At 29.9% G+C, this 4,899-nt stretch overlaps 1 pseudogene; it reads right to left on the bottom strand.

The window, feature by feature from the left end:
• Positions 1–542: 542 nt before the first annotated feature.
• On the bottom strand, positions 543–2,147 carry LOC107262083 (annotated as a pseudogene).
• Between the last annotated feature and the right edge of the window lie 2,752 nt (positions 2,148–4,899).

Genomic DNA, 4,899 nt, shown 5'->3' with positions numbered 1-4,899 from the left:
GACTGTAATTGTTATAGGATTATATGATTTTAATTCACTCTCGAGGCTGACAATCTCAATTTTAATTTTTTAGGTGACAGTTAGATTCTCCGCCATCTTTCGTTTGACAACTTAACTTTCTTCTCCATCGAGCCTATTGTAATTAATTTCTACTTTTGTATTTTGAATTATTTAAAATTCTATACTCTGTGCAGTAGTATACCTTATATATTATGTTTGATTTGGTCTGTAATAAATTGTGGAATGTTTCGTTAGCGTCAAGTTAGGGATTTGTGAATGACATATTGAGCTGGTGTAATAGTACGTTTATATATGCATATTTAAATTGTCTATTAATCAGACTTAATACAGGTTTTGGTGGCCTTAAGCCTATCCATACCCTAGTTCCGGTCACTGACCCACAGATCATATCGTGACAGTTTTTTTTATATAGCCAACTATCAATTTTATTGGCTTAAAAATAAAAACGGGACAGAAAAAATAATATAGATGATATATCTTAAATTGACGTATTAGAACTATGCTGTTAAAAAATAAATAAATAAAATAAATTTATAAAATAATTTATAATTTATGAATAATTCAAATACTCAGAATCATTTGAGAGAAAGGAAAAATAGGCAGGCGGGAAAATTAAACAACTCATCACAAACGAATTTAAGGACACCAAACTTAATTAATAGGCACTGACACATAGATTATGTTTGAAAAAAGAACTATTATCTAGAGGCTAGAAAACCTTGGATTTGGAGAAGCAAATGCTAAGAACTCAGGATCTCTTTGCAGAATAGCCATTCTTGCTTCATCCAAAGTAATCCATACTTCAATCCCTTTACCATCCTTTGTGTCAATAAATACAGTAAGGTTTCTAAATTCAGGTCCAGGTTTTGCCATTAGACCAACCCAAAATGGTTCTCCCCATCCAAAGTTTGGTCTAGTGAAAGGCATTTTAGACCAACTTGTAAATCCAAAAATGTCAGGTTCTTCCAAGGAAAACATCCCTTCTAGTTGCCCACAGTACTCGGACATTATTTTGAACCCGTTTTCACCCGTAAACTATGCGTACAATCGCTTTTATATACTGCAATTGCTTCACTTAGCATGCTTACCAGCTCATTCAATTCTGTACTGTTTGTCTGTAGGGCTAGCAAATGCTACTGCCCACCAGAACATATTCCCAGTAGAGCTATCTTTCATGGGTGGCTTTGTTTTTTGCCTGAGATTTACTGCTTCCACTAAAATCGATGGCTTTGGTGCACCTGATATTGCCCTTGATGCTGCCATAGAGCATTTCCAAATGAAGCATGATAATGTTGCAATGCGAATTGGTTCTACTTCAAGTTTGGCTTTTGCCTTAGCCCTTAATGCAGCTATTGCTTTTGCATCGAACACAAATCTCTTTGTAATGTAGTTAGCTTTAACGAACCATAAGCTTTCCATTAGAGATAAATAATTTTGAGGTAATGAAGTGCTTGATGGAAGAAATGTTGATGGTTGCTCGAAATCAGGTTGTATCACATTCTTAGGATCTCCACGGCAAAAAGATGCTCAAGTAGTTACGAAACTTGAAGCTGTAGTTGCATCAATTAACTTGTGTGACAAACACAGACCTACTGCTATTCCTCTACAAGTAAACATGCTCACTTGAACTGCTACAGGTGCTATACTCATGTCTATTTCCTTGCTTAATGGGTGGCTTGGGAGGAAAAGGTTTAATAATGACTCAGTTTCATAGTGTTTCAGGAAATAAGACATTGAACAATTTACTTTTGCTTCAAAGAATGGATCTCCTTCTTCGAAACGATCAATATAGAGATTGTCTTTGGCTCTTCCAGAAAAAGGGTAGTACAAATTGAGGGTTTTAATAAGAGATTCCTTTAGGTGGGCTAGGGTTGATTTAGAAAACAAATTGTTGACAGGGTAGAAGTATATAATTGGACCATAAGTTGTAGGAGTAAGCTGGTCGAGAAGGCAGAGTTTGTAGGGCTTTTGATGTTTAATGGCTGGTGAAGATGGCTTCATTATCTCTCTTGAAACTATGTGAACTTCCATTTCTGTACTAGACTTGGCAGAAAACGGGACAAGTGCCCAATCATTCAAGAAACTCATGCTAAGTATATATATATATATATATTTTGTTTTTTTTCTTATACAACAGCATTCTAGGTGGAAAGTGCCTATCATGTCCTGTTGAAATTTTAATATGCATCTACCACTATTGATATTATTTATATTATAAATAATAATTCTTACAATAAACAGATTTAATGAATAAATTTTTTACTGTATTTTAAAAAATAATAATAGTTTAAAATAGATTGATAAAACAAATTAAATTTAATAGCTTTATAGTATTTTAGAAGAAATTTAAAATAGATTAATAAAACATTTAATATTTAGGATCTTTTGTCGTATTTTAATATTCTAATAAGATTTGTAATATTATTACTACTTTATCCCATGTCTGAGCATGTTATAAAATAAATAATATTATTACGATTTTATCCATATATGACATATAACCTTTTTCTGACTGTAGATTTAAGTTTTTAGAAAAGAACAACTCTTGCAACTATTGGGATACATGTGTTTTCTTTTTAGAAAAAATATAAATTTTTTATTAATCAAGATTAATAAGTATTATTTTAATATAAAAATAAAAATAAATAACAACAAATGATTTCATATAAAATAATTTACTTCTAATAACTATTAATTGAGTTGATAGTCCTAACAATTATTAATTGGATTGACGTAGATTGTGATTTGCAAAAATACTCTATTTAGTTGCACTAAAATATATATTAATTTTATAATTATCTTTTGACGAGTTGGGTTGTTTAATTATAGAATTAAATTATTCATTTTCATCATTTATGTAGAGAAAGAATCTAACATTCATATAATGGAGGACCATCAAATTCCTATTAAATGAGAACTTAAACTATCTTTAATAGATTATAGAATTCTTAAAAGAATATATATTAAAGTCTATTTATTAATATAAAATAAAAAATCCATATCGATTTAAAAGTGTGATGAACGGTAAATTAAAAAATAAAATTTTAATAAAAAATGAAAAAGAAAAGAGACGGCTACTTATATTCTTAATTATTGATGTTGAAAAGAAGAAAAGAAAAGAAAAGAAGAAGAGATCTATTATTAGAAAAGTCTAGAATTTTATTAACTTAATTATAATAATAATAATAATTATTATTATTATAATTATAATTATAACAACTTGAGATTTAATGTTAAAAAAATATCAAATATTTTATATGTATAAATTACGAATGTGGTAGAATATCCATATATAGTATAAACGTGTGGCCAATATTAATTCATGTTAGTTAAGAAAAGTAATAAATAAATAAATAAAAATATTTTAAAAGACGAATTATTTTTAAAATAAAGTTCAATTGGGAGCCTCAACTTTTCAAGCAAGACTAAATAAGCCCTTTTTATCTTTTTAGCCATTTTAACACAAAACTCGTTACTTTTTTTGTTCACTTAGACTCTCTTTTTGATAAATGCAGTGCGTGATTTACAATTGTCTATTGATTAATTGCCCTATCATTTGGTATTAGGAGCAAATTTGCTCCTTAACTATTTTTAGAGGCAAATAAGCCATTTGAATAGTAAGAACTCAAGCTTTAAGCCATTTCCTAAACGGAAAGTTAAACGAACTGTTAAGTCTAAATGACGTGGCAACTGATGGTCTCAACAGAACTCATGTGTTATTAGATAATTGACTAATAATGGACATTTATAAATTAATAAAGTAAAACAAGGAATTTTCCTTAAAAATAAATAAAAAGAAATACAATTATTTTTTCACCTTTCTTTTCGGAGAGTGGCCACCGTCACCGCCGCGACTCATTCGCTGCCTAGGACTAGTTACAGCCACTAGTGAGCCACCGAATACTGGACTTGATCCGCTTGTCATTGCCTCGCCGATTTTTTGAGAAATCATCGCTATCGTACTTGTGCAACTTAAAAAATGTCATCAGATGACCTTGTTTGCCTGCACGAGGACTCTTCGAAGCTCATTTGCAATTCCTTGCAGCAAGATTGGTTTCTGAATGACGAGCATTTGGAGAGCTAAAAGAACAATTGGAAGAATGTAGACGGGCCAACAACACTAAGGCATTGAAATCCAGACGAAACAGTAACGACACATCAACCTAGCTTCTCAAGTATTTTCCAAGTTACAACTTTATTCACATCATCTGCATCGGCTTACAATACTTGCAAGCCTTCAAGAAGAGAGTTGGATCTGCTACATGTTAGTTTATTGTTCGATCTGCATAATTCAATAATGTATGCCGAAATGATTACACAATTAGCTTCTCTTGTTAAATAAAATACTTAGGAGTTTCCAGCTCCACTTGCACCAGGGATGATGATAGAGTTACGGTTCCAGTATTCGCAGCTATCCATTGCCTAAATCGGATTATATTAAAATTTGTTATTATTATATTATATTTTTATTATTTAAAATATTAATTTAATTAAATTTATATTTGGATTATATAAATATATTGAATAATAATGTTGAATATTTAAATTTGATTAGTTTATATTTTGTATTTTTTTATTTATATTAATTTTTGTTAATATATTTTACAATTTAATTATTGTAAACGGATTCGATAAACGGATATCTATTTAATTACCCGAATGTTTATATAAACGGGTAAAATACTTGCTATCCATTTAAATATCCATAAATATATTTAATAATTATTTAATTTAAACAGATTTTAATTGTGTTCAGATAATATGAGTATTTTTATTTAGATTTGGGACAGATTCGAGTATGTGTATTTTAATTGGGTTCAGGTTCGAGTATTCTTAAAATGGCGGATACCCTACTTATTGTCATCTGGTTTTCAACCT

Source organism: Ricinus communis, chromosome 6, assembly GCF_019578655.1.
Source record: "Ricinus communis isolate WT05 ecotype wild-type chromosome 6, ASM1957865v1, whole genome shotgun sequence".
Lineage (NCBI taxonomy): Eukaryota > Viridiplantae > Streptophyta > Magnoliopsida > Malpighiales > Euphorbiaceae > Ricinus > Ricinus communis.
This window is presented reverse-complemented; position numbering and strand designations above follow the sequence as displayed.